We start from the raw sequence: 17,966 nt of genomic DNA on the forward strand, positions 1-17,966 counted from the left end.
ATCCTTTCAACAATCAGGGCCGAGTGATTTAACATCACATTGTAGACTTCATCAACTGGTAACAGTAGCAAGACCTCTATCATTACACCTTCTCTTTCTCCAATCAGTTCCATTTTCATCTTTATTCAAGGACAGAGACACCCTAGTTGTAAAACTTGGCCCATAAGAGATTGTTTTTAAAGGTGCTTTAGGGTCTGAACAGAAATAAAAGAACTTTGTATAATATTATAGGAATATTCCAGATGCCACCCGAACCCAGAGCCAAGGCAACTGTGAAGTTCTAGACATAAAAACAATTGCCAGCTGTTTGGTATCCACTGAAATCAAGCCACACCCGAAGACAAACAGAATTTTTTTTTTTTTTTAATTTAGGTGAGGGCATCCTGGACAAACACTTTTATTGCTGGGTAACTTCAAAATGCACATTACTAATACAGACGAAAAATGTCTGTATAACTTTTATTAACTAACTCTTTTGATCTTAGTGGTTAGATCTTTAGCTGAAAACCTGAATATTTAAACAAGCCTCCTTAGCATTTCATCTTCCTTTATCTCATAATCTGAAGGATGCATTCTTCTTAAGATTCTGCTTTCTTTATTTGTGTGGCATCGTTGGCTAAACTATTTCCGTCAGTATTCCTGCAGGCCCCATGGCATAAAATGATACAGAATTTCTCTAGATGCCAAGGAAAACTGGAATACTTGGGCCAGCAGGGTTAATCTAATGAGTAAACAGTTCAGATTTTAAAATTAAAATGAAATAGTCAGGAAAAAAAAAAAATTCCAGAAAGCCCTTTGACACTAATTGATAGTTACAACAGAACAACGCCCAGTGGAAACATGGATGCAAGCAAGGCATAATTTGAAAGGAAATGTCTGGTATTGGTGAAAATGACAGACGGGTCCAGGTTATTCCTATCACTTTGTGTGACTGTGTAACTTTGTGTAATTGTGAGGCTCTTATTCTGCCTCTGATTCTCTAAGTACCTAATGTTTCTTTTGGTGCTTGATTCTGAAAAGGAAGCCCAAGCAATGATCCAAGCAGTGAAGTTAAACCCTTCAGAAGAGCTGTAGGCCTTCAACCAACTCGAAAGGAAGAGTCCAGTTCTTCCACTTTGCTGGGCATCAGAACTACGTGGGGAGCTCTTTCTGGCCCCACCCCAGACCGGCACACCCAGGAGCAGTGCAACTCCATCCATGTTTGCAACCACAGCTCTGCTTTTAAACCACCCGTTTTAATCTTAATAGAAACTCAAATACATTAAAAATAATACAGGCCTCAAGATAAAAGGAAGAATCAATGAGAAAATCCAAATGAAGTTAAAGATTTCGGTAGCAGAATCTCTAGCAGCATAAATCGTTTGGTCCATGGGTCTCTGTTCAGTGTAAATCAGAATTACCAGGGGAAGTTGTTAGACATGCATATCTCACATCATTCAGCAAAAATTCTTATCCAAGAATCTTTATTTTAATAAATGCTCTGACACGCAAAACACAGACACACACTGTGATCGAGAAGCAGGCAACCTCCCTCTGAAACACACTGGACGAGAACCCACTGCAGTGTGCTCCCAAGTCACACTTAAGCAGCACTGTGCCTCTCCCTGCTAGCCTGCCCGGGACAGGAGGTGGCCAGCACTACCTCAGGGGGCAACCCTGGGACAGGAGCGACTCCAGCAAAGCTCACAGCACAACCTCCCCACGGAGCTCTGGTCACTGTCCCAAGAGCAGCAAGAACACCTTTCAAGTCATGGACCGCAGTGACACAGCACCTGTGCCATAAGAACACGAAGCTCAAGGGACAGACCTTACACTCCCACCCTGCTCCACAGACAGGAAACCTGAAGCAGAGGAAGTCACCGATGACTCAACTGCCGAGCTGGGAGGAAGAAAAAGAAACCTCAGGAATTCAGTTGAGTTTGATGCTAGAAATATTATTCAGTATCCAAGTTAATAGAGCCGATCACAGAATTAGCTAAAAATCAGAGAATCTGGCAAAATGTGGATGTCCACCTGACTTTACTACTAATAAATAAACATGTACCCAAAAACAAAATTCAGGGGGAAATCTGTCCCACACTAAATGAATCTGTTCTATCCAATATAAACACGGCCCAATAATGTCATGCTCAGATACATTTTTCCGTCGCAGTAAAATCTTCAAACTGTTGAAATAAAACAGAATGACATGAGCTTTCTAGTCAGTGATCCCTCCATTTCAACTGTTTGTCTGAATCAGCAGCAGTTGGAGGAAATAAACCCATCAGAGTGGTCCTGAGTAGAAAGAACAGTAAACAAAACACTTGAACAGAATTTTGTACGTATTCATGTGTCTTTGAAAAACAAAATTATTTTATTAAAAATGTGATTTGGAAAGAGAGTGCAATTAGCTTTGCACAGGCGCTGCCGAGATGTTCTGGAACCCACCAGACATATGTAAATATCTTGTGATATCAGTTCCATTTGAGTAGACCCGTCAAGATATTTACAGGGCTTGACAATACTTCTGTCTTTAATTAAATTTTTGCCCAGATACTTTAATGTAATTTAAATAGATTATTAGTTGTCAGGATCTAATATAAATTTTGTTTACGATTTAGTTACTTTAAGTACTCGAATTGAAGAAACTAATTTAACCCTAGGACTAAGATGCTTTAAGCATCAAGATGAGACCACTAAAAAGCTCCCACTGCCCTTTGTACTTTCCCAATAATCTTAAATTAATACAACTTAATTGCAAATAGCGAGGCACTAAATTGAGCCCCTCCCTCACTTTTTAAAAACGAAATAGGTTGGGGAAGGTCCTAAGGAAAAACCCATTTACACTTGTTCAGGTTCCAGGTTCTTTATTTTGGGCAGTGGCTTTATTCTCCCAGTGGCTGGCTAGGTAGGAAATGGTGTTCTCACTATAAATCCCATAAAATAACTACCAAACAAACACCTGTTGTGCACAAGGCAGGACATATATTAAAAACTGGTGTCAGGGGATTTCAAAAAGAAAAACAAGCCTTACAAAGACATGCACAAGCTAATTTGGCCAATAGATTTCACGACTGGGTAAAACAGTGCCAGGACAAGGCTACAGCTTCTGGCTCAGCTTTCTGGTGAATGGGAGCCGACTTCTAAATACGGCCCGAAAACTGCCTTAGTACAAACTGACTGTAATTAATAAGAATAATTCATTAAAGAAACAAAGAACACTGTCTAATTGTCTTTCCTGACTGCCATGCACTTTACCCCCCTGTACTTCCTCTTTTCAGAACACTAGTCTTGGAGCCGTAACTGCAAGAACATTATCTATGGGATGCAAAACCAAAGCACTTCTTGAAATCAAACGTTCCTTACAACATTTATTTTTAGGTTGGCAACACAAGCCAAATCTGCTTAATTTCCATTAACCACATGGCCACATACACATTGAAATAAACTATGAGGTCTGGGTGGGGAGACTGCCGTGCATAAGGTACCCCATCTTTGGCCAGGTTGTCCAGTCTCAGGAATTCGGCTCATCTCATGGCCTGCTGATGTGCCAGCTTTTAGCACCTCCAGCCTTAATTCACCCAAGTACCATAGCAGGGAAACATTTTTAAAAATCAGTTTAAGATAGTTCCTTGGATCGCACATGTATATAACACAGTGGCCTGCAGACCAGCGTAACAAGTCATAAGAAAGATCATTTAGAAAATACACAGGCCCAACTACAAACTTACTTGGCTTGCTCACTTGACTCACAAACTCTGTGTTTGATCACCTGGTGGGATAACTACCAACAACTAAAGAAAAAAAAAATCCCTTGCAAATAGTAAAAGTATATGTTGGCTCATGCATGAAGTTCACCTGTCTGTTCAGCAGATGCCTCTCTTAATGTTATTTTCTTTAGAAAACAAACCTCTACTTGCCCAAGACCTTTATACACTCTAGGTCCAAAAAACATACTTTAGAAAAAGGACACTACCGCTGGCTAAACTAAAAGGCCATTTACTGTGGCTGAATTCTATAAAGGGAGTATGACACCTAAGAGGATAAAAAAGGAAAAGGCCCTAAGCAAAAAAATTTTTTGAAAAACACAAATCCCACCTGTGCAAATCTAGCTATGCTCTGGAAATCCTTTCTCAGCCACAGCGAAACAGCTCCTGCTCAGTGCCTTGAAGCTGCAATTAAATGGTAGTAATTTAAGATTATCGAGAGAGCAAAGGGCAGTGGGAGCTCTTTGGAGGGCTTCCCTTCCCACTTCATGCTCTCCAATCAGGGGTTAAATGAGTTTCTTTAATGTAAGTACCTTAAAGTAACTGAATCATAAACAAAATTTATACTATTTTCTGACAGCCTGCAATCTATTTAAATTTTATTAACGTGCGCCTAAAATTATTTTTAAAAGACAGAACTCGTGCAATGCCCTGTAAATATTCTTGGCCATACATACTGAAATGTAATTGGTACTATGTCACCTAACGTTGTTTGCACTTACATACTTTTTTGTGATGCAGAATCTTACAAGATAACATTTCAAAACTGAGTTTCAGTCTTAAGTAAAACATGAAAACCAAATAAACAGCACAATATAAGATTGGCTGCAAAGAGGAAGCTGGGTTCAAAAGAAGTCACATCTGCTCTATTCTTTCCTCCCTTCTCTTAATGCTGGCATTGAACATGCTATGGTATAAATATATTTGTTTAAGAAATATCACAATTCTTCTGTTAATTTAAACTGCTGAAAACACACATATCTTTCAATAGAGCCTAAGAATGTAAATATACAAGGCCAGGGATAGAGTCTTAAGCAAGGACAAACTTAGTAACAGAAAACCATTCCTGGACTCAATATTAACCAAGTTAACTTTTGTTATTGTTAGTACAAATGATTTAACTAGAAAATATTTATAGCTTTAAAAAAAAACATTACATATTGCAGAAAATTGCCTAATAGCATCCATCTGTATGTTTAACTCGCATTGTTTAATTACACAATAAAAGGTATACCCAATAAAAGCTACAGACTTTGAAACATGTTGGGCACTATGGTTATGAAACTCTGACTAATAAAAAAACAAAGTGCTTACTATGTGATCGACATTTGTTAATTAAAAATGCAATCCTTAAATTACAATTATTTTTATTCTTCTGTATGTGTTTACTTGTCCTACTTCCTACTTTGTTCTACTTAATTAAAAATGACATTTAATTTGGGGAGAGTTTATAGCCAAAAAAAAAAAAAAAAGTGTTACACAGTTTATACTCCAGAATTTAAATATAAACACAAAAGCTTAGACATCTCCAGGAATATAACCCCCTTAGTTTGAGACAGATAATCTGAATACTTGATGCTTCTTTCATTATACTTTGACAAACCTGTGAAAACAAAATGCTAAAGTAATTACTGTTACTACTCTCTTTAAAAATGTAAAGCAGTTAAATTTTCCTAGAAAACAAGCAAGGACAAGTTACAGAGAACTTGAATAAAAGTACCAACATGGTCATGTTGAATGTCAATCTAAAAAAAGAGGTTATGTCTAATCTGGAGAATGTTCCCTCTCGCCTTTTTAAATTCCAAGAGTGGGCTGACACAAAACTTCATCACCAGGGTTCTTTTCTTTTTTTCTTTTTTCTTTCTTTTTTTTTTTTTCTTTGAGCTGCACATCAGATTTAAACCCTCACATACAAAACCCTGGCTTCCCTGACAAGGCAGATCTTCTAAACTTGATGTGAGAAAACGTTATCTAACTCTAGTGTAGGAGGCTAATGTTGGTAAAAAGAGTTCCACTGCACAGTTCTGGGTAGCAAGGCAGCCTCTGGAAGGCTTAATATTCTTTTACTACCTTTTGGGTGCATTCTCTTCATAAACAAGAAAGCATTAAAAAATAACAACTTGTTTAGCAACTCAGCACCCATAAAAGAACTCAAATGCTGCCTAGAGAGAGGCTGAGTATTTTCTTCCAAGTGAGCCTTGGCTTGCACAACAAAGATCAGCATTTGCAATGGTCCATTTCTGCATTACTGAATATATAGCTTTGCTGCTTGATCGAATAGTCCAGGGTTCTTTCTCCACGTAGAGCTCCTGACAACAACCCAGCAGCAGTTCTGTTTGATCTTTCCTGCTTCCTTAATTTGGGTTGTCAAGGTTCAGCAGTTGGAGGCTGTTTACTTTACTTTCCCCACCCCCACCCCCCAAAAAAAACTGATTTTTTTCCCTCTCATACTCCAAAATCTGGGGGGGCCGAGGAGGGGGAATACAGCCAGTGGCAAGATGTTAAACCTTTTTTCCCCTTTTTGCAGTGAGATTGTAGCTGACACCTTTTGAATAGTAACCAGTTGAGTTTCTTTTTATATTTTTAATGCTCTTTATAAGATATTTCAAGTAGAAAAATCAGACAAGAAAAAGCCCATTCCAAATCTCTAAAACTGTGAGCCCAATTTTCTTTTCCTGGTCTCTAAGACGTGGGTATTTCCACTTTGAAAATCAAAACTCCAATGGAATTCTAAAAAAGATTTGAAAGATTTCTCTCTGGAACTGAAAATAACAGAACTCCTCTGTCTCAATTATGCAGGTTAACCCCTGGGTAGAAAACACCTGAAGTCTGACCATTTCTCCTCAAATTCCTTAAGACATCTCTCCCCAAACTGATTCTCAGTGGAAAAACGGGGGAGGCAGAAGAGATGGAAGATAAAAATTTTGCATGGATTGTTCAATATATTTTCAGCAGTAGAAAAATCCCTTAAATATCCTTCAGATATTCTCAACTCAGCTATTGTACAAACACTAAATCCTGAAGCGTAGGGACAACCAAAGGTAAAGTGTAGACGGTTTCAATGTATAGACTCCTTTCAAAGCGAATACAGAATGCCCCTCCAGTATTTAAAGAGCAGTAACAAAAAAGAAAATCGAACTTATAAAATACCTGTGACCGAACATGAGAGCAACACCAGCCCCTCATAAGTGGGCTGGAGAAGCTCAAATGCAACCAAATTAAATGTTTATATTAATTTCATTACTCTGCCCAAGCCTCACAAACGAGGACTGGGGGAAGGGGGTGCTGGGAAGAGGAAGAAATAAGTTTCATTTCGGGTTTTCTAGTCGAGCAAAAGGAAAATGAATTAAAAGGAATGCGTAGGATGAGCCCAGACTAAATCAATACACTTTGTAATCAGCCCGGCAAGGGTATTTGGACACAATGACTTGGAAATAATTAATAGTTATAAGGGGGGAGTAGGGTGAGAAGGGGGGCCAGGGATGTCACCATATTTTACCGGAGCACTTTACACTCCACGCTAAACTTTGATCTCCAGATTTTCGGATTTAGGAAGGAAAGATAAAAAAGAGGAAGTCCAGTATTTCGAAGCACCTACCGGCTTGAAGACGGGCACATTCCAGGCTCCCGGCACCTATCGCTGCGCTCGCGCCGCCCATGCTGGCGCTTTGGGCACAGAGAGCCCCCGGGTTCAGCCAGCGCTCTAGGGTGTCCCTCGCCCCCGCCCGCGTCCTGGCCCCGGCGCCCGCCGCCGCCTCGACTTACCCGCGGAGTCCAGGGAGGGAGTGGGAGCGCCTCCTTTACGCCCGCGGAGGAGGCGCCGGCAGTACCATGGTCCCCCGCGCCGCCGCCGCTGCCCCTGGCCCGCTGGCTCGCCGCGCGCTCTCTTCCTCTTGCTAACTTTCGGGTTCTGCGATCGACAAGAAACCGGGGCGACCCTCAGCAAGTCTTCCGGGTGCAGGTTGGGGGAAATTGAGGGGGCGGGATGAATGAGTAGGCCCGGGGGCCAAGACAGAGAGGGCGGCGGGCTGGGAGGACCCGCGAGCGCGCGTGGAGGGAAGAGAGGATGTGTCTCAGGGAATCCCTGCAAAGATCCCGAGACCGGGAAATCGGCCCGAGCAAAGTCTGAGCACCTTCGCCGGGATCTTACAAAGTTGCAACAACAAAAAAGGAGGGGGGAGGGATGGGGGAAGGGGCTGGGATAGGGATATGTTCGCAGGCGCAAGGTTTGCAGTTACAATTGTTTATTTAGTCCTTATTCTCACAGGGGGCGGGAGCTGCGCGGGAATGGGATGTGGGTGGGGGACCGCGCGGGCAGCAATCCCGAAGCAAACACTTGAGACGGGGGCAGGCGACTTTGTTTCAGGGCGCGGAGCTCTCCGGTGCCCGCTGGTGTCTCCGCCAGCCTCCGGGGACTGAGGCGGAGCTCACAACAGGTGGGGAGGGAGACTCGCCGAGGGCCAAAAAGGAGAAGGAATCAAAGTTTCCGAGCGCGGCGGTACTGGGGAAGAGGGGGGCGGGAGGCGGGGGCGAGGAGAGGCGGAGGCAGCGAATGACCGCGACCCCGCCGCAACTGGCCAACTCCTCGGCTCCCAGCGCTGGGGCCGTGGTCCCCGCTCGAAGCTCACGCCGTCCCGGCTCGCCGGCTCAGCTGAATCATCCGCGGGACAGGAATGGAGCGCGGGGAGCTCGGGAGGAAGGCAGCGTGCGGGCGAGACACGGAGAGCCATCAGCCGCGGGGACAGGGCAGTGGGACTCGGCGAGTCACGCGCTTCTCAGGACAGACTGGGGCTTGGGAAATTCCCCCGTATCCCATGCTTAGGAGGGGAGTAAAACCAGAAAGTATGTGTGGTATAGGGGAGGGATATCCGGGCGCGGCGACTCCCCGCAGGGCACCCTTCTCCCACTCCCACCCTCGGAGCTGTCGCGAGCCAGTGGTGGGGAGGCTGGGTGCCGTGAGCCGAGCGTGCATGGGGCTGCGTGTCTAGCTGAGGTTGTGCGGGTGTGTCTGAGTTTTGTGGGCTCCGCGGTAGCGGCGAAGGGGTGCTCCCGCCTCCAGATTCGGGGAAAGGCTTGCGTGGCACCGGGGGCGTCTGCAGGCGCGAGTCCCAGGGCGCGAGCGTCCCCAGTCTTTTTGCCGCGACCCGCGGCGCAGCCCGGGGAAACCGAAGGGGCACATACTCGCGGACAGCGAAGGGAAAAAAGTTTGCTCCAAGTCCAAACTTTGCGTTGTAGAGGTGCCTGGCGCGCGCCCCCTCCCACCGCGGATCCCATCCGTGGCCCTGCACCCGCCCGGCTCCTCGGCAGGCAGCCCAACGCTGGTCACCGAAAGTTGTGCCAGGCTGCCTAGGCTTATTGATTTCTCTCCCCGCGGCGATCGTGGAGAACGCAGAGCTAGGCGTGAAGGGGCCGAGAATAGAGGATCTCGCCGCCGCCCGGATCCTCTCCCCCCCACACACACACACACTTGACTTATGCAAATAGACCCAAGAATGCGGGCGCCACCGGAGGCTCCTCCACCCTCGCGACGACCCGAGCCCCCACCCTGACCCCAGAGCCTGGGCCCAGACCTGTGGGAGAGAGGCTGAGAGGGAAGGGCTGGGGGAGATGCACGTGGAGCCTGGAGGTGGAGAGTAGTTTTGTTTCTTTTTTTTCCTTTTATCTTTTTTTTTTTTTTTCTTTTTTTCTTTTTTTTTTTTGTGCTGGTTGTTGTTTTTGTTGTTTAAAGTGGCGGAAACAAGGCAGGAGGCGGCTTGGGAAAAAGTGGAGCAGAAATGGAAAAATACAAACTCACCCGCTGCAAATGGTCTCTCGGTGCAAACTAAGGTGTTTTCGGGCCTTTCCCCGCGCGCGCCCACTCCCGCCCGCGCGCGCACCCCCGCGCATACACTCACTCGCGCACACGCGCGCACACACACGCACTCCCGGGCGAGGGCAGGGCCACCGCGAGTACAGCATGCAACCGCCACACAATAAATAACAATAGATTCCTCCGCTCGGGACTAGCTTCCCGGACCCGAGCCAGCGCCGGTGGCGGCGGCGGCGCGGATAGCGCCGAGCTGGGGGCGCTCCCCAGCCCATCCCTCGGCCTTTTGCCGGGCACCCTGTCTGCTTCATACACCCTCAAGGCCCCCCCCCCAGCGCCCCCAGTGCGCGAGCCGCCACCCCCTCCCCGGGCCACTGGAGCGCCGGCGCCCACTCCCCTCCCCCCCACCCCAGCCTCCCGGAACAAATAAATAAATAAGGCGCGCGAGAGAGGCCAACACGTCGCGGAGGGAGATGTTGTTATTTTTTGCTGTTGTGCGTCCCTGACGTCACATCCACCTGCTGGGTAAACAACAAGGCTCTCGGCAGAAAAGAAAAAAAACCATGCAACTGCCAGAGCAAGGGGGGAGGTAGAGCGGGCTGGGGAGAGGGGGGTGGGTCCCAGGAGGTGGGAGTGAGGGGCGTCCAGGCTGCGTGGATACGAGAGGGAAACAGAGCCCCGCAGGCCGGAGAGGAAGGGAACGCCAGACTAGTCCCTGGCGAAAGAAGGATCTGGCTAGAAAGACCTGGAAAATAAGGGGCAAGGGGGAGGCGGGATTCCTCAGAAGATGGGGAAAGGGGGGGTCCATTCAGACGCCGGGAAAAAAAAAGAGAGAGGCAGAGTGTTAACTAGGGACGAAGATGGGAATGCGATGGCTATTTGCTTGGTTTCTGAGCTAAAAATACAGAAGGAAGGAGAGAGGATAGGAAAGGATGTGAGTATCCTCCAGTTAAAAGTGAAAGTGTTTTGCCATCAGTGACAGTTGAAGGAGGGGGAGGTGAGGGTGGTGTTTGCAACCCCCTTTCTCCTCTCCCATCCTCCCTCGGTCTCTCCTCTTTCTTTCTGCACTTTGTCCAATGAAAGAAGGCGAGTTCGGGAGGTGAAAGTTCAACAGAAGGACAAACCCCTGTTTGCAAGGAAACAGAAACCCGCCAGCGAGGGATTTCCCCCCCCACTGTAGTTTGAATTAAGAGAGTGTAATGTGGGACGAGCTCCCTCCCCACCCCGTCCTGGTCAGAGTCACTGCGGGAATGTGTAGTTAGATCGACTTTGGGGGAAAGTGTCTGCATCGGGCGCTGTGTTCTTGCTATGGTTTCTCTTAGGAAAACGCCCAGGGGCTAGTATGTCAATCAGTTGTTTAACACAGATAATGTGCTCTCCACGAGATCAGTCACTTGCAAAAAGCTTTGTCCAATTCTTTGAAAAGGTGTGATTTTTTTTCCTCTGTCCTGTTTGAAGTTTGGTGGAATTTAGAAATTTGAAGGAATAAATTAGGAGCCTGAATGAAATGTTTTGAAATGTATATATAAATGTATAAAACTAGACACTAGTATTTCATTCACTTTTGTCAACACAAATAGAGAAAGAAGACGACTTTTTGTTTCCAAAATGTGACTTAGAAAGATACAGGGCTCTATGGGTTGTGGTTGTTGTTGTTGTTGTTGTTAACAGAAATAATTTTTTTCAGATCTATCACCCCAGGTGCTGCCAAACTCCCAAGCCAGTATTTCCAGCTACTGGCCAACACTTTATGAGAATATACTGAAAGCCACCCTATGGATTCCTACAAAGTACTGGGGGAGAGAGAGGGGGCTACTATTCCATTGGTCTTGAGACCAGCACAGTTGTAGATAATAAGTATCCGGAAAGGATATTATAAATTCTTTTGGATATTTCTTTTTTTTTTTTTTTTTTACAAATACTGTTAAGCATTCATTTACGAAATTCTAAATCTCAATTTCAATAATAGCAGAAAGCTACCCCTTTAAAATTGTATCTGTTTGCAAGTGAAAAAAAAATAGCCATTCACTGATGTTATAGAATAAAGCCAACGAAAGGGCGACTGTGCTAAGGTAATTCCAGCATAGCAGGATTTATATTGAATGTGTTCTGCATAAGATTCCATGCTATCCAGACTAGACCATCCATCAAATCTTTTAGACTAGAATCTAGATAAAGAAAATGCATTTTAGTTTCAGTAGAACTTCCTACATTCCTAGAGGCTAGGGTTCAAGACATTAAAACATTAATGACACTCCTACGTTCTAGACCCTATTGGAGGCAAAACTAAATAAAATTCCTGCCCTTGAGAAGCTCACAGTCTACAGCTATCAGTAATAACGGTCCGATATTTACTGAATGCTTACTATGATCTAGGCACTGATTAAAAGCTTTATGTCAACTCAGTTAATGCTCCCAGTACTTGAACATCACTGGAAATTCCATATGCTGAATTCACATGGAATTAAATGGAAGTCCTCAAAGTAGCCAGTCTCTTGCGGGAGCAAGAGAGTCAGGAATTGTTTTTTCATTTCTAAAATGTTTATGCCAGGTACAACATGTTTATAGTATATGTTGGTTTGCTGAGTTATAACTCAGGGGAATAGCAAGTTATTTAAATGTGACAAATGTATTCCTAGTCTGTAAAGAACAATTCATGTTCTGATCTTGTTTTTTCAGATTGAACAGTGAGTTCAATCTGGAAAAAAAAATTATTAGAATTGCCATACTGAAAAGATCTTTAGATCACCACTGATCTTATTCTGCATTTTAACTGCCTCAAATTCTATATTCACTTGAAAGTGGGGGCCAAAGTCAGATTAGCAACAAGTTTTGCAGACAAAAAGAAATCCTGGTTGTAAATCCCATGATATATTGTACTCAATGCTGTATATAATGCTATCTAATGTGCTGCCTTATTGAAGAACTCCATGTCCATTTGGCTTACATTAGAGGGAAACTTAACTACAGCTTAACATATTGTCCATTTTCAACACTGTCACGTTGCATTCATAGGGAGCACATTTTAATTTTTTTATCAGTAATCAAGTGGAAGTTTCTTTTTGTTAAATTAAAGCAAGGGTTTTTAAATAAAGGGCATGGGGGTAGGACGCCACCTTTTGGTGGTAAAACAAATAGAAATCCCTTTTTAAACATGTTCCTGACATCATTTCATTTTTACACGAAAGCAGAGCTGCTTGTCCCCATTTTGTTATATCCAAAGTAACGGGGGGGGGGGGGGGGGGGGGGGGGGGGGGGGAGGGAGGGGGAAGGAACATTGTAAATGCAAAATTGGTAACCTTCAGTTAACTATGGCCGAAATGTCCCCAAAGCTATGAGAAATGTTAGTGCTGTGCCATGTATGATTAACTACTAATCAAACACCAACTTTGTTCTGCAAATACTGTGTCAGTGAATATATGAGCATTTTGGGGAACAGAAACAAGTGGCTATTTACCACTTAATGAGACACCTGAATGCTCCTCTGAGTTCAGAGTAAACAGAAACTTTAAAATCACATCATTCAGTACCTCTTAAACTATAATTACCATCTTCCTAATTTTTGCCATATCTATATAACATAGTAATTCCTGAATAATTAATATGCTGTACTCACTGGAGTAGTGATTATGGTAATTGTGCTGAATATTCATTCTCCTTTAAATCAATCTGCATGTTACTTATTTTTGTATTACTACTTTAAATGGGAAATCAGTACCACCCTCCATAAATTAAAAACAATCACAGTGAAAACAGTCATTGATTTCTCTTTGTTAGAAAGAAAGAGTGGCAAAAAATATATAAAAATTAAAAATAATTTTTTTAAAAGAGAAAGTGGAAAGTGCTGAGAAGTGTTAAAGGCATGGGTGTCAACAGAGAACATTGTTTTCTCTTTGTTTTTGTGAACAACCAGAGGATCAAAAGTGTTTGCAGAGGGAGTATCATTTTCAATATGTGATTCAATGTTATCTAATGTCATCCCAGTGGCAAGACTTTTACACTTTGAGAAACTGGAATAACCAAGTATATCAAATTACAGAGTAGAAAGCTGGGGCCCGGGGAGGTTAAATCACCCTCCAAGGCCAAATAATTAACCAATTATAATTAACCCAGTTGCCCGGACTCAGTTCCTTTGTCGATTTCCATCTCATGCTTTCCACTTCACAAAAGAGAGTGTCACCCATCCTCATATATTACATGGCCTGCCTGGCTTTTGAGAGATAGCCAACCTACACATCCCTTTACAGACAGAGAAGAAACAGGCCACAGAGGGTCAAGATCAAATTCAGCCCCTCCTCACCCTCACCTCTCCCTCAGGTGTGGCAGACATGCAGGTGGGGGTAAACACGGAGAAGAAAGGGGGGGAGGGTTGGGGGGAGAGATGGGAAGTAGAGAGAAGTTAATAAAAGTGGTCAGGCTCTGTAAATGGAAGCTTGCTCTCTTTCCTTCTTAGAAGAGAAAAATGGCTAATGAAAATCATGTGTTTTGGAGTAAGTAGCAAGAGAAGTGTGTCCTCTGCATTCTGATGTCTATGTCCACACCAACAGTTAACAGAGGATCTCTTGTTTTAAAGTATACAATATTATCGAGCACTCTGAGACAAACCATTTGATAATTGAGTGGCTTGAAAAGCTAGTCAAGAAATGGTGAAAGACTCCAATTTTAACAGGGTTTTCTCCAACAACAAAACTTATTCAGAGGCTCGGCATTAAAACTAGAGACAATAGTGCATTTTCTGAAGTTTTAACCACACAGAGGGGCCTTAGTTATAAAGATTGCACTTCCTGCTTTTTTTCCTTTTAAGGACACAGTTCTATAAACATAAATAAACATGGCCTGCAAATATTTTCGTGTTTTTCTAATCGGTCCTGGTTGCTGGTTACTACTCCATAGCTCTTTGCCTGTGGGTCCCAATGCATTGTAATCTCTATAAACTACAACATACAAGAAAGTATTCGGCCCAGTACCTCCACTCCAAAAATTTCTCCTAGCCCCCTAAGCCCAGAACATTAGCAATGCAACATGTTGGTAATTTGTAGATGCATAAAAGTAGTATAAGCCACTCGACCCTACCTGCCAGAGATACTAGAACATTCTAGAACCTTGCTGTACAAAATGAGATATGCTGATCTGCCTTGTGAACAGCACTGAGGGGGCTAAAAACGCAGACACTCCACCTGCCCCCTAGACCTACTGAATCAAAATCTGCACTTGAAAAAACTGCCCATCCGAGTCTCTTACTCAGAAAAGTTTGAGAAACACAGACCTGCAGTGCACGCATTCTCTCTCAATAACCTTGACAGCCTTAAGCTGCTTGACAGCCTGTAAACTGTCTGCAGTACCTGGTTCTCCAAACTGGTGTCTTTTGTAAACTTTGTTGGTTCCTTGTTTTTAACCACTTGCAAAGGTAAGCCACTCAATCACCTATGTAAACCATGATTAATTCCTTTGACATTAAAAGCAGGGGACTTCTCTCTCCTTTTACCCCAAAGAGACTGCTAATTGCCCTCCAATTGTTTACCTTTGTATTGTTTTATGAGTGCTCAGAGAAAGATGGAAGCTGTTCCCCACCAGATCAGAAACAAATGCCAGACAGGTTTGGGAAGGCTGAACACATGCTATGACCACACCTTGTTAGGAGAAGGGCTTCGCTTTCTTTGTTTTGTTTTCTTTTTTATGGAAGGGATGACGCCTCCATAATTATAGGTACTGCTGTTTCAAACCCAGAATGTTTTCCAAACCACTGAGGGGCCACACCTTCAGAAGCCCATGAGCCGTCCTGGTTGGATTCTCTTTCCAATTCCCTCCACGGTTGATAAAGACACGTCCAAGCACAACCAGATTTACATTAAGTGTAATGAAGGGCAGGGGGACCCCATCCAAATGTGGTTGCCTCCTGAATAAACATGAAGGAATCACAGGTAAACCTCACAGCTGATGGTTAATTTGTTTCTGTGAAGTTCTCAAAAAGACTGTAGTCACTTCACCATCCTAACAAGATAACAGGTTACTTTTGTAACCTCCCCAAAAATAATTAAAACTATTGTTTTAATACTATCCTAAGGCAGTATAATTAAGTCTCTGAGTGAGTAATTGTGTACCTGAATTCAAAATAAGATTTCACATGTAAAGCAAAGTTCTGATTCTAATCTCTGAGTAGTGTCTTGGCTCATATTTAGAATCCACAAGTACCAGTGCACTGTTACAATAGGCATTGTTTTATAGGGCTGAAGACAGACTGTGTTTGTACGAGAAGGGAAATGAGGCAGGTCTTCCCACCTTCAGGAACACTGAGGTTGTGTGTTCCAAGTTATGGAAGATTTTAGAAGCGGCTAAAGAATACTTACCAAGCATGGGAATATGCTGACATTTTTGTTATGCTAAGCCTGGGATGTTTTTTAGTAATATCTATAAAATAGCTATCAAGAGAAGTTTCCTTTCTACCCCAGGATGTTCTTGAGCCACTGTTAAAAGGAGAAAGCCATACAAAGATTAAAAATCTGATCTTCTCACGGCTAGTATGACTCCTATGGAAATGGATCGAAACTGAAGGTAATCATATGGACAGATTTAATTTAAAAGTAATACATTTATATGCACAGAGAAATAGACACAAGAATAAACGTGTATGTTTGTGTGTGAGTTAGTACATACTCGTACATTTATTTCCCAGCTCTGTCCACTGAAAGGGGCGAGAAGCAGCATATACACCCAACGGCAATGAGCACACCCAGCCCCACATCTTGGTTTCTAAATGTGTTTCTCCAATAAAAGAAGTCAGAGATTCTCAAAACACTAGTCAATTCCAGGGGAGGGGGACACAAGATAAGGCTGGAGCCAGAAAGTGCTAATGGAAGTGTGCGCACACACACACACACACACACACACACACACAAAGACGGTGGTGGAGTGGGGAGAGACTTACTGGAAAGGCATAGGAGCCGACCTGAAAGAGCTCCCCAATGCCCAAAGTTGAGACATCTGAAACAAGAAGAGAAAGAACCGTAATATTGGATTGTAACACACACATATATGTGTGTACAGAAGGTGCCAAAAAAGTGTATACACATTTTAATAAAGGAAACAACTGTATTAGTTGTAATACTCAATGTATACCGATAACAAAAGATGAATACAAGTCACGTTTGACTTCTGCAATTACAAGAGGTGCTCAAAGTGGTTCCCATCAGTGTCCAGACACTTCTGATTATGGCGAACTACTGCTTGAACATAGATAACATTTCTTAAAATGTGTATACATTTTTTTGGCACCTCCGGTATATATACACATACATACATAAATGGGAAAGTGATGCAAGATTCCTTACAGAAGATTAGTGGGGTCCAATAATCAATGTTTTAACAAGTTTAAAGCTGAGGGTACGGCCCAGAGAACTCAGCCAGGTAACTTCAATGACTTGAAGTGGATTGTGTGTGATTAGAGAGAAGGGGGTGTTGTGGGCAGTTTTAGCGCACAGGCCTCACCTAAGGGGCAGGTATTGACTGCCCTCACCAGGAAAGCCAGCCCAGGTCAGGAGGAACTTGTGAATTTTCAAGAGAGTCAAGAAATCTCAATTTTTATCCAAATAGTCCTTGGTTGCTGAGGGACCATGGACCTAGAAGGTCATAGCTGGTTAGGATATATACACTGAGGTTTGGAATCCTTCCGTGGGGACTTCCAATCGTTACCTACCCTGGGACTCTCTCCACTGTAGAAGGAGCTTTACAGAGGGTAAGGTGAACAGCAGTATAATGAGCATAGACAACAGTATTGTACTGTAATTATGGAATGTAATAAATACAACTACGAAGTTGTATTTGCAATCATACTACAATATATAAATGTATCTGTGGGGACAGAGCCAGGAGTGCAGTTTCCAGGCCCTCAGCCTCACGTGGAAAGGTGCTGGCTCAGGTAGTAAATGGCCATCAACTGTGGTTGGTTGGCCATCCGCTGTGGCTAGTTGGCCGTCAGCTGTAACCAGTGAGCCATTGGCCACTAATATAACTGCCGTGGCTACGCTAGCAGCAAATGGGGGCTAGCAAGAAGATGGTGGCTGAGCTAGCAAGAGCAGGTTGCAGTTAGCACAGCGAATTGCAGTTAACAAGTGAGGTTGGTTGACAGAGAGAGAATGGATGGCAGCTTGTGAATAGTGTGGCTCCTGCTTCCTGTGTCTCCAACCCAGCCGCTAGCGAGACTGTAGTGGTATGACTCCCCTATCTATGGCTCCGAGGGTGTTCCGTTTTGGCCTCACCATGTCCTGCGTTCTTATGTGGGGAGCGGGACCAGAGACCCTGCATGACACCCTGCATGACAGTTTCAAAGTAATAGGTTGTACACCTTCAATTTACACAATGTTATACATTAAATATATTCAATAAAAATGTAAAGACATAAAGGAAAAAGTCAGGAC

General features: G+C 43.7%; 1 protein-coding gene and 1 long non-coding RNA gene across 4 annotated transcripts in view; one reads left to right on the forward strand and one right to left on the reverse strand.

Moving 5' to 3' along the window:
• The window catches only part of FOXP1 (forkhead box P1), a 564,989-nt gene extending 557,339 nt beyond the window's left edge, over nt 1–7,650 (reverse strand). The window contains exon 1 of one of the 3 annotated variants that reach the window (XM_033131911.1): nt 7,512–7,650. The gene's annotated coding sequence lies outside the window, so the exon portion shown is untranslated. The remainder of the gene's footprint in view (nt 1–7,511) is intronic. The other 2 variants (XM_033131909.1, XM_033131905.1) reach the window with 2 other exon arrangements.
• LOC117036749 (uncharacterized) overlaps nt 7,597–17,966 on the forward strand; it is a 50,906-nt gene continuing 40,536 nt past the window's right edge. The window contains exon 1 of the long non-coding RNA XR_004425437.1: nt 7,597–7,707. This is a non-coding gene — a long non-coding RNA (uncharacterized LOC117036749). The remainder of the gene's footprint in view (nt 7,708–17,966) is intronic.

This window comes from Rhinolophus ferrumequinum, chromosome 17 (assembly GCF_004115265.2).
Source record: "Rhinolophus ferrumequinum isolate MPI-CBG mRhiFer1 chromosome 17, mRhiFer1_v1.p, whole genome shotgun sequence".
Lineage (NCBI taxonomy): Eukaryota > Metazoa > Chordata > Mammalia > Chiroptera > Rhinolophidae > Rhinolophus > Rhinolophus ferrumequinum.